At 53.6% G+C, this 11823-nt stretch overlaps 1 protein-coding gene across 1 annotated transcript in view; it reads left to right on the top strand.

Annotated features, from left to right (window-relative positions):
• Positions 1-11823, top strand: part of LOC147086661 (uncharacterized) — a 730919-nt gene that overhangs the window by 206098 nt on the left and 512998 nt on the right. The window lies entirely within an intron of this gene.

Raw genomic sequence — 11823 nt, 5'->3', positions numbered from 1 at the left:
GACTGGGTGGGATATTAAAGGGTGCGGGGAGTGAGGGGGAGAGTGGGATTAGACTGGGTGGGATATTAAAGGGTATGGGGAGTGAGGGGGAGAGTGGGATTAGACTGGGTGGGATATTAAAGGGTATGGGGAGTGAGGGGGAGAGTGGGATTAGACTGGGTGGGATATTAAAGGGTGCAGGGAGTGAGGGGGCGAGTGGGATTAGACTGGGTGGGATATTAAAGGGTGCAGGGAGTGAGGGGGAGAGTGGGATTAGACTGGGTGGGATATTAAAGGGTGCAGGGAGTGAGGGGGAGAGTGGGATTAGACTGGGTGGGATATTAAAGGGAGCGGGGAGTGAGGGGGAGAGTGGGATTAGACTGGGTGGGATATTAAAGGGTGGGATATTAAAGGGTGCGGGGAGTGAGGGGGAGAGTGGGATTAGACTGGGTGGGATATTAAAGGGTACGGGGAGTGAGGGGAGAGTGGGATTAGACTGGGTGGGATATTAAATGGTACGGGGAGTGAGGGGGAGAGTGGGATTAGACTGGGTGGGATATTAAAGGGTGCGGGGAGTAAGGGGGGAGAGCGGGATTAGACTGGGTGGGATATTAAAGGGTGCGGGGAGTGAGGGGGAGAGTGGGATTAGACGGTGGGATATTAAAGGGTACGGGGAGTGAGGGGGAGAGTGGGATTCGACTGGGTGGGATATTAAAGGGTGCGGGGAGTGAGGGGAGAGTGGGATTAGACTGGGTGGGATATTAAAGGGTACGGGGAGTGAGGGGGAGAGGTGGGATTAGACTGGGTGGGATATTAAAGGGTACGGGGAGTGAGGGGAGAGTGGGATTAGACTGGGTGGGATATTAAAGGGTGTGGGGAGTGAGGGGGAGAGTGGGATTAGACTGGGTGGGATATTAAAGGGTACGGGGAGTGAGGGGGAGAGTGGGATTAGACTGGGTGGGATATTAAAGGGTATGGGGAGTGAGGGGGCGAGTGGGATTAGACTGGGTGGGATATTAAAGGGTACGGGGAGTGAGGGGGCGAGTGGGATTAGACTGGGTGGGATATTAAAGGGTGCGGGGAGTGAGGGGGAGAGTGGGATTAGACTGGGTGGGATATTAAAGGGTACGGGGAGTGAGGGGGAGAGTGGGATTAGACTGGGTGGGATATTAAAGGGTACGGGGAGTGAGGGGGAGAGTGGGATTAGACTGGGTGGGATATTAAAGGGTACGGGGAGTGAGGGGGAGAGTGGGATTAGACTGGGTGGGATATTAAAGGGTACGGGGAGTGAGGGGGGAGAGTGGGATTAGACTGGGTGGGATATTAAAGGGTACGGGGAGTGAGGGGGAGAGTGGGATTAGACTGGGTGGGATATTAAAGGGTACGGGGAGTGAGGGGGAGAGTGGGATTAGACTGGGTGGGATATTAAAGGGTACGGGGAGTGAGGGGGAGAGTGGGATTAGACTGGGTGGGATATTAAAGGGTACGGGGAGTGAGGGGGAGAGTGGGATTAGACTGGGTGGGATATTAAAGGGTGCGGGGAGTGAGGGGGAGAGTGGGTTTAGACTGGGGCTTAGATATTGGGTTTTGGCGCAGCGACGGCTTTAGCGCCGGAAGTTAGTGCCGGAGCTAAGTCGCGCTGGGCGGGCCAAAAATTCACTAGTTCTGCGCCCAAACGGCTGCCGGCGCTGCTGAAAGCTGTTTGCGCCTGAAAACTGGCGCTACGCGCTGAATTGCGGCGCTATTCCGGCGCTGCGGCACCCGCTGCGGTGCGGCAGGTTCGGGAAGTGCAGGCCTCCTCCTTCCCTTAAGGAGGAGCTGCCTGCACCCGGCCGCGGCCCGCGAAAATCATTGTAAAAATGAGCCCGGCACCTCGGACAAGTGCCGGGCTTGCATCTGTCCCGGGGCGGGGGGGGAGAAGTCCGGGGAGGGAGCTGCGGCCAGGCGGCCAGCGGGAAAGCGGCCGGCTGGCGCGGGGCCTTTAATGCGCCGGCGCAAAGTCCAGTAAGGCACCTCTGCCAGAACGTTGCTTGCGGCTGCCACGGGCGAGGCGGCCGCAAGTCAATTTCGGAGTTCGGGCGGGTTACCATGGCAACCGGGACGCTGCGCACACCGATGACGTCATCGGTGCCGGCGCAGCGCTAACGGCCTAACGCCGATTTAGGGACCCACTCAATTTCCAAGCTGGCCATAACTCCGGCGCTAGGCCCTCTAGCGCCTCAAAAGCGGTGCTAAGCCTACCGAATTTCTAGGCCTGGGTGTGTTATTAAAGGGTACAGGGAGTGAGGGGGAGAGTGGGATTAGACTGGGTGGGATATTAAAGGGTTATGGGAGTGAGGGGGAAAGTGGGATTAGACTGGGTGGGATATTAAAGGGTGCAGGGAGGGAGGAGGAGAGTGGGATTAGACTGGGTGGGATATTAAAGGGTGCGGGGAGTGAGGGGGAGAGTGGGATTAGACTGGGTGGGATATTAAAGGGTACGGGGAGTGAGAGTTGGAATAAACGGGTCGTTTTCCGAGTGGCAGGCAATGACTAGTGGGGTACTGCAAGGATCGGTCCTAGGACCCCAGCTGTTCACAATATATATTAATGATCTGGACGAGGGAATTGGATGTAATGTCTCCAAATTTACAGACGACACAAAGCTGGGTGGGAGGGTATGCTGTGAGGAGGATGTCGTGAAACTCCAGTACGATTTGGACAGGTTGGGTGATTCGGCCGAAACATGGCAAATGCACTATAATGTGGATAAATGTGAGGTTATCCACTTTGGTGGCAAAAACAGGAAGGCAGATTATTATTTGAATGGCAATAGATTGGGAGAAGGGGAAGTGCAAAGAGTCCTGGGTGTTCTTGTGCACCAGTCGCTGAAGGTAAGCATGCAGGTGCAGCAGGCGGTTAAGAACGCAAATGGTATGTTGGCCTTCGTAGCGAGAGGGTTCGAGTACAGGAACAAGGATGTCTTGCTGCAGTTGTACAGGGCCTTGGTGAAACCACACCTTGAGTATTGTGTGCAGTTTTGGTCGCCTTATCTGAGGAAGGACGTTCTTGCCATGGAAGGAGTGCAGCGAAGATTCACCAGGCTGATACCTGGGATGGCAGGAATGACATATGAGGAGAGATTGTGTCGATTGGGCTTATAATCACTGGAGTTTAGAAGATTGAGAGGGGATCTCATCGAAACCTATAAAGTTCTGTCAGGCCTGGACAGACTAGATGCAGGAAGGATGTTTCCGATGGCAGGGGAGTCCAAAACCAGGGGTCATAGTCTAAGGATAAGGGGTAAACCATTTAGGACTGAGATGAGGAGGAATTTCTTCACCCAGAGAGTGGTGAACCTGTGGAATTCTCTGCCACAGAGGGCGGTGGAGGCCAGTTCATTAAATATATTCAAGAAGGAGTTGGATATATTTGTTAAGGCTAAAGGGATCAAGGGATATGGGGAGAAGGCAGGGACAGGGTGCTGAATTTGGATGATCAGCCATGATCTCATTGAATGGCGGAGCAGGCTCGAGGGGCCGAATGGCCTACTCCTGCTCCTATCTTCTATGTTTCTATATTAAAGGGTACGGGGAGTGAGAGGGAGAGTGGGATTAGACTGGGTGGGATATTAAAGGGTGCGAGGAGTGAGGGGGAGAGTGGGATTAAACTGGGTGGGATATTAAAGGGCATGGGGAGTCAGGGGGAGAGTGGGATTAGACTGGGTAGGATATTAAAGGGTGCGGGGAGTGAGGGGGAGAGTGGGATTAGACTGGGTAGGATATTAAAGGGTGCGGGGAGTGAGGGGGAGAGTGGGATTAGACTGGGTGGGATATTAAAGGGTGCGGGGAGTGAGGGGGAGAGTGGGATTAGACTGGGTGGGATATTAAAGGGTACGGGGAGTGAGGGGGAGAGTGGGATTAGACTGGGTGGGATATTGCAGGGTGTGGGGTGTGAGGGGGAGAGTGGGATTAGACTGGGTGGGATATTAAAGGGTGTGGGGAGTGATGGGGGAGTGGGATTAGACTGGGTGGGATATTAAAGGGTACGGGGAGTGAGGGGGAGAGTGGGATTAGACTGGGTGGGATATTAAAGGGTACGGGGAGTGAGGGGGAGAGTGGGATTAGACTGGGTGGGATATTAAAGGGTACGGGGAGTGAGGGGGAGAGTGGGATTAGACTGGGTGGGATATTAAAGGGTACGGGGAGTGAGCGGGAGAGTGGGTTTAGACTGGGTGGGATATTAAAGGGTACGGGGAGTGAGGGCGTAGAGTGGGTTTACACTGGGTGGGATATTAAAGGGTACGGGGAGTGAGCGGGAGAGTGGGTTTAGACTGGGTGGGATATTAAAGGGTGTGGGGAGTGAGGGGGAGAGTGGGATTAGACTGGGTGTGATATTAAAGGGTACGGGGAGTGAGGGGGAGAGTGGGATTAGACTGGGTGGGATATTAAAGGGTACGGGGAGTGAGGGGGGAGAGTGGGTTTAGACTGGGTGGAATATTAAAGGGTACGGGGAGTGAGGGGGAGAGTGGGATTAGACTGGGTGGGATATTAAAGGTTGCGGGGAGTGAGGGGGAGAGTGGGATTAGACTGGGTGGGATATTAAAGGGTACGGGGAGTGAGGGGGAGAGTGGGATTAGACTGGGTGGGATATTAAAGGGTACAGGGAGTGAGGGGGGGAGTGGGATTAGACTCGGTGGGATATTAAAGGGTGCGGGGAGTGAGGGGGAGAGTGGGATTAGACTGGGTGGGATATTAAAGGGTGTGGGGAGTGAGGGGGAGAGTGGGATTAGACTGGGTGGGATATTAAAGGGTACGGGGAGTGAGGGGGAGAGTAGGATTAGACTGGGTGGGATATTAAAGGGTACGGGGAGTGAGGGGGAGAGTGGGATTAGACTGGGTGGGATATTAAAGGGTACGGGGAGTGAGGGGGAGAGTGGGATTAGACTGGGTGGGATATTAAAGGGTATGGGGAGTGAGGGGGAGAGTGGGATTAGACTGGGTGGGATATTAAAGGGTGTGGGGAGTGAGGGGGAGAGTGGGATTAGACTGGGTGGGATATTAAAGGGTACGGGGAGTGAAGGGGAGAGTGGGATTAGACTGGATGGGATATTAAAGAGTGTGGGGAGTGAAGGGGAGAGTGGGATTAGACATGGGTGGGATATTAAAGGGTGTGGGGAGTGAGGGGGAGAGTGGGATTAGACTGGGTGGGATATTAAAAGGTGTAGGGAGTGAGGGGGAGAGTGGGATTAGACTGGGTGGGATATTAAAGGGTACGGGGAGTGAAGGGGAGAGTGGGATTAGACTGGGTGGGATATTAAAGAGTGTGGGGAGTGAAGGGGAGAGTGGGATTAGACTGGGTGGGATATTAAAGGGTGTGGGGAGTGAGGGGGAGAGTGGGATTAGACTGGGTGGGATATTAAAGGGTGTGGGGAGTGAGGGGGAGAGTGGGATTAGACTGGGTGGGATATTAAAGGGTACGGGGAGTGAGGGGGAGAGTGGGATTAGACTGGGTGGGATATTAAAGGGTACGGGGAGTGAGGGGGAGAGTGGGATTAGACTGGGTGGGATATTAAAGGGTACGGGGAGTGAGGGGCAGAATGGGATTAGACTGGGTGGGATATTAAAGGGTACGGGGAGTGAGGGGGAGAGTGGGATTAGACAGGGTCGGATAGTAACCGGTGTGGGGAGTGAAGGGGAGAGTGGGATTAGACTGGGTGGGATATTAAAGGGTGTGGGGAGTGAGGGGCAGAGTGGGATTAGACTGGGTGGGATATTAAAGGGTACGGGGAGTGAGGGGGAGAGTGGGATTAGACTGGGTGGGATATTAAAGGGTACGGGGAGTGAGGGGCAGTGTGGGATTAGACTGGGTGGGATATTAAAGGGTACGGGGAGTGAGGGGGAGAGTGGGATTAGACTGGGTGGGATATTAACCGGTGTGGGGAGTGAAGGGGAGAGTGGGATTAGACTGGGTGGGATATTAAAGGGTGTGGGGAGTGAGGGGGAGAGTGGGATTAGACTGGGTGGGATATTAACGGGTGTGGTGTGTGTGCGGGAGAGTGGGATTAGACTGGGTGGGATATTAAAGGGTGTGGGGAGTGAATGGGAGAGTGGGATTAGACTGGGTGGGATATTAAAAGGTGTGGGGAGTGAGGGGGAGAGTGGGATTAGACTGGGTGGGATATTAAAGGGTGCGGGGAGTGAGGGGGAGAATGGGATTAATCTGGGTTGGATATTAAAGGGTGTGGTGTGTGTGCGGGAGAGTGGGATTAGACTGGGTGGGATATTAAAGGGTGCGGGGAGTGAGGGGGAGAGTGGGATTAATCTGGCTGGGATATTAAAGGGTGTGGTGTGTGTGCGGGAGCGTGGGATTAGACTGGGTGGGATATTAAAGGGTGCGGGGAGTGAGGGGGAGAGTGGGATTAATCTGGGTGGGATATTAAAGGGTGTGGTGTGTGTGCGGGAGAGTGGGATTAGACTGGGTGGGATATTAAAGTGTGTGGGGAGTGAGGGGGAGAGTGGGATTAATCTGGGTGGGATATTAAAGGGTGTGGTGTGTGTGCGGGAGAGCGGGATTAGACTGGGTGGGATATTAAAGGGTGTGGGTTGTGTGCGGGAGAGTGGGATTAGACTGGGTGGGATATTAAAGAGTGTGGTGTGTGTGCGGCAGAGTAGTATTAGGCTGGGTGGGATATTAAAGGGTGTGTTGTGCGTGCGGGAGAGTGGTATTAGACTGGGTGGGATATTAAAGGGTGTGGTGTGTGTGCGGGAGAGTGGGATTAGACTGGGTGGGATATTAAAGGGTGTGGGTTGTGTGCGGGAGAGTGGGATTAGACTGGGTGGGATATTAAAGAGTGTGGTGTGTGTGCGGGAGAGTAGTATTAGGCTGGGTGGGATATTAAAGGGTGTGGTGTGCGTGCGGGAGAGTGGGATTAGACTGGGTGGGATATTAAAGGGTGTGGTGTGCGTGCGGGAGAGTGGGTGGGATATTAAAGGGTGTGGTGTGTGTTCGGGAGAGTGGGATTAGACTGGGTGGGATATTAAAGGGTGTGGGTTGTGTGCGGGAGAGTGGGATTAGACTGGGTGGGATATTAAAGGGTGTGGGTTGTGTGCGGGAGAGTGGGATTAGACTGGGTGGGATATTAAAGGGTGTGGTGTGCGTGCAGGAGAGCGGGATTAGACTGGGTGGGATAGTAAAGGGTGTGGTGTGTGTGCGGGAGAGTGGTATTAGACTGGGTGGGATATTAAAGGGTGTGGTGTGAGTGCGGGAGAGTGGGATTAGACTGGGTGGGATATTAAAGGGTGTGGTGTGCGTGCGGGGGAGTGCTATTAGACTGGGTGGGAAAGTGTTGCTTGACCAACCTCATTGAATTTTTGAAGAGGTAACAGAGAGAGTTGAGAATGGTAACGCAGTCGATGTAATTGATCTAGGTTTTTGATAAGGTACCCCATAATAGACTGGTGAAAAAGATCAGAGAATGCGGAGTCAGGGGCCAAGTAACAGAATGGATAGCTGGCTGGCTTCAGGACAGAAAGCAGAGAGTAGGAGTAAAGGGTAGCTATTCACAGTGACAGAGGAATGAGTGCTGGGGCCACTGTTCACAATCTATATTAACGATTCAGACTTTGGAATCAAAAACACAATTTCTAAATTTGCAGATGACAGCAAATTGGGGGGATAGTCAATACTGAGGAGGACTGCTTCAAATTACAGGAGGACATTAATAAACTTGCAGAATGGGCATATAAATGAAGTTCAACACAGATAAATGTGAGATAATACATTTTGGTAGGAAGATTAGGGAGGTCACTTATCTCTTGGAGGGGGCGAGTCTGGGTGGGGTAGAGGAACAAAGGGATCTCGGAGTACAAATACACAAATCACTGAAAGTTGCAACGCAGGTGAACAAGGCCATAAAAAAAGCAAACCAAACACGAGGGTTTATTTCTAGAGGGATAGAATTGAAAAGTAGGGAAGTTATGCTAAACCTGTGTCGAACCTTGGTTAGACCACAATAACAGCAGAAAATGCTGGAAATACTCAGCAAGCCAGACAGCATCCATGGAGAGAGAAACAGAGTTAACGTTTCAGGTCTGCGACCCTTCATTAACTCTGTTTCTCTCTCCACGGATGCTGCCAGGCCTGCTGAGTATTTCCAGCATTTTCTGTTGTTATTTCAGATTTCCAGCATCCGCAGTATTTTGCTATTGCCTTGGTTTAGACCACACTTGGAGCACTGCGTGCAGTTCTGGTCGCCATATTATAAAAAGATATAGAGGCACTGGAGAGGGTGCAGAGAAGATTTACAAGGGTGATACCAGAAATGCGAGGGTATACATATCAGGAAAGGATGAACAGGCTGGGTCTCTTTTCTCTTGAAAAAAGGCTGAGGGGTGACCTAATAGAGGTCTTTAAAATTATGAAAGGTTTTGACAGAGTGGATACAGAGAGAATGGGCTGGATTTTCATTGAGGCGTCGGGTAGGAGGCGGGACTACAACTTTCGGGGTTGTAGTCCCGCCTCCATCGAGTTCTAGCCAACCCACGTGATTTTCACTTGATTGACCTTGTTGAGCCCGCCCAGCGGGCTCAGCAGGCCAATTAAGGGCCACCCGGCAACAGGTGACATCACAGATTGACATTTCATCTCTCAAGACATTTTGACAGGTGAAATATCAGCGTTTCACAGCTCTTTGAAGCTGTCAAACACTGACAATCTGTACTCTAAGTTAATTCCTTCCTCTCAGGATGATTTAGAGATCTCCCTGGAACAGAAAGCTGAATGCTGGAATGTTTGACAGCTCGCGGCCATTCTGCTTTCTGTGCCGGTGAGATCAGGGACTCCCGAGACCTGAAGGAAGGAAGGCTGTAAAGGGAAGTAAAACTTCTTTAAACACTTTACACAGACCAAACACACTTACCTCTGCACTCATGCACCCATCACTCACCTGAACACCGGACATCTCGAACCCTCCAAGTCCTTCATCCCGACGGTCCGCCTCGCTAACTTGGCGTGGTTTGGAGCTGTCGGGAATCCCACACTTCAGGAATAAAAACAGGGATTAGGCTAAAAACTGCCTGTTAACTACCTGTTAACAGGCAGTTAATTGGCACTAATCCTCTTCACCCCTCGGGGAGGCGGGTCCCAGTGCGGGGCGGGTACCTGCCTCCTTTGAAACTGGCATGGAGGCGGGTTGGGGGCGGGATGGGTTCGTGCCCCCTGATTTCGGGATTTTAACCCCCCGCACGCCTCCAATCCCGCCTCCACGGCCCAATGAAAATCCTGCCCAATGTTTCCACTTGTGGGGAAGAGCATAACTAGGGGCCATCAATATAAGATGGCCACCAATAAATCCAATAGGGAATCCAGAAGAAACTTCTTTACCCAGAGAGTGGTGAGAATGTGGAACTCGCTGCCACAGGGAGTGGTTGAAGCGAATAGTATAGATGCATTTAAGGGGAGGCTAGACAAGCATATGAGGGAGAAGGGAATAATGGGTTACGCTGATAGATTTAGACGAGGAACGATGGGAGGAGGCTCGAGTGAAGCATAAACACCGGCATGGACTGGTTGGGCCGAATGGCCTTTTTCTGTGCCGTATGTTCTATGTAATCCTGTGTAAAGTGTACGGGGAGTAAGCGGGAAAGTGGGATTAGACTGGGTGGGATATTAAAGTGTACGGGGAGCAAGCGGGAGAGTTTGCAGCTTCTGTGAACTCTCACCTCGTTCGTAGAATTTTCCCGTCTCCATCAGTGGGTTGACGCACAAATATTAATCCGCTGTCCCTGCGTTTCGTTATCCGAAAAGATCGGAAGAGGTTGGCCATTGAATTCTCGAACCCGGATTGCAAGGAAGGTTCACATAAAAAATATTAACAACGTTGCTGTCATAAATCTCATCGAGAAACTACCTATGAAATAACACTGGACGGCCAGCTGGTGGCGCCGTCCAAGGAGTATAAATACTCGGGCGTGGGCCCAGCTTTTCCAGGGACATTTTGTAAAGACAAGGAACTAGTGAAGTACAACTAGACCTCGATGTTCTGAAACAAGTTGATTAAAGCCTTGCTTTATACTCAAACCAAGTGGGTAGTGAGTTTTATTACGTCCGTTGCATTATTTATTTTTTAACTTGATAGACAGTTGGATCAACACGAGATTAACTGGTTTCTTTTATTGATGTTTACAAAGACTTGTAGTTCTATCGCGATTCACATCATCAGGACGTTCCAAAGCGCTTCATAGCCAATGAAGTACATGTTGAAGTGTAGTCACTGTTGCAATGTAGGAAACGTGGCAGCCAATATCATGCACAGCAAGCTCCCACAAACAGCAAATTGCTAATGACCAGATCATCAGTTTCAGTGATGTTAGATATGGGATAAATATTGGGCCAGGACACCGGGGAGAACTCCCCCCTGCTCTTCTTCCAATTGTGGTCGTGGGATCTTTCACATCCACCTGAGAGGACAGACGGGGCCTCGGTTTAACATCTCATCTTAAAGACAGCGCTCCCTCAATACTGCCCCTCCGACAGTGCGGCGCTCCCTTAGTACTGCCCCTCCGACAGTGCGGCGCTCCCTCAGTACTGCCCCTCCGATAGTGCGGCGCTCCCTCAGTACCGTCCCTCCGACAGTGCGGCGCTCCCTCAGTACCGTCCCTCCGACAGTGCGGCACTCCCTCAGTACCGCCCCTCCGACAGTGCGGCGCTCCCTCAGTACTGTCCCTCCGACAGTGCGGCACTCCCTCAGTACCGCCCCTCTGACAGTGCGGCGCTCCCTCAGTACTGCCCCTCCGACAGTGCGGCGCTCCCTCAGTACTGCCCCTCCGACAGTGCGGGGCTCCCTCAGTACTGCCCCTCCAACAGTGCGGCGCTACCTCAGTACCGCCCCTCTGACAGTACGGCTCTCCCTCAGTACTGCCCCTCCGACAGTGCAGCACTCCCTCAGTACCGCCCCCCGACAGTGCGGCGCTCCCTCAGTACTGCCCCTCCGACAGTGTGGCGCTCCCTCAGTACTGCCCCTCCGACAGTGCGGTGCTCCCTCAGTACTGCCCCTCCGACAGTGCAGCGCTCCCTCAGTGCTGCCCCTCCGACAGTATGGCGCTCCCTCAGTACTGCCCCTCCAACAGTGCGGCGCTCCCTCGGTACTGCCCCTCCTACAGTGCGGCACTCCCTCAGTACTGCCCCTCTGACACTACGGCGCTCCCTCAGTACTTCCTCTCTGACAGTGCGGTGCTCCCTCAGTACTGCCCCTCCGACAGTGCCGCGCTCCCTCAGTACTGCCCTCCCCGACAGTGCGGCGCTCCCTCAGTACTGCCCCTCCGACAGTGCGGCGCTCCCTCAGTACTGCCCCTCCGACAGTGCGGTGCTCCCTCAGTACTGCCCCTCCGACAGTGCGGCGCTCCCTCAGTACTGCCCCTCCGACAGTGCGGCGCTCCCTCAGTACTGCCCCTCCGACAGTGTGGCGCTCCCTCAGTACTGCCCCTCCGAAAGTGCGGGGCTCCCTCAGTACTGCCCCTCCGACAGTGCGGCGCTACCTCAGTACCGCCCCTCTGACAATACGGCTTTCCCTCAGTACTGCCCCTCCGACAGTGCAGCACTCCCTCAGTACCGCCCCCCAACAGTGCGGCGCTCCCTCAGTACTGCCCCTCCGACAGTGCGGCGCTCCCTCAGTACTGCCCCTCCGACAGTGCGGCGCTCCCTCAGTACTGCCCCTCCGACAGTATGGCGCTCCCTCAGTACTGCCCCTCCGGCAGTGCGGCGCTCCCTCAGTACTGCCCCTCCGACAGTGCGGCACTCCCTCAGTACTGCCCCTCCGACAGTGCGGCACTCCCTCAGTACTGCCCCTTCGACAGTACCGTGCTC

This window comes from Somniosus microcephalus, unplaced genomic scaffold (assembly GCF_052327205.1).
Source record: "Somniosus microcephalus isolate GS21.2 unplaced genomic scaffold, FLI_Smic_1.0 unresolved_chr7, whole genome shotgun sequence".
NCBI lineage: Eukaryota > Metazoa > Chordata > Chondrichthyes > Squaliformes > Somniosidae > Somniosus > Somniosus microcephalus.
The sequence above is the reverse complement of the archived record's forward strand: the minus strand, read 5'-3'. Positions and strand labels throughout refer to the sequence as shown.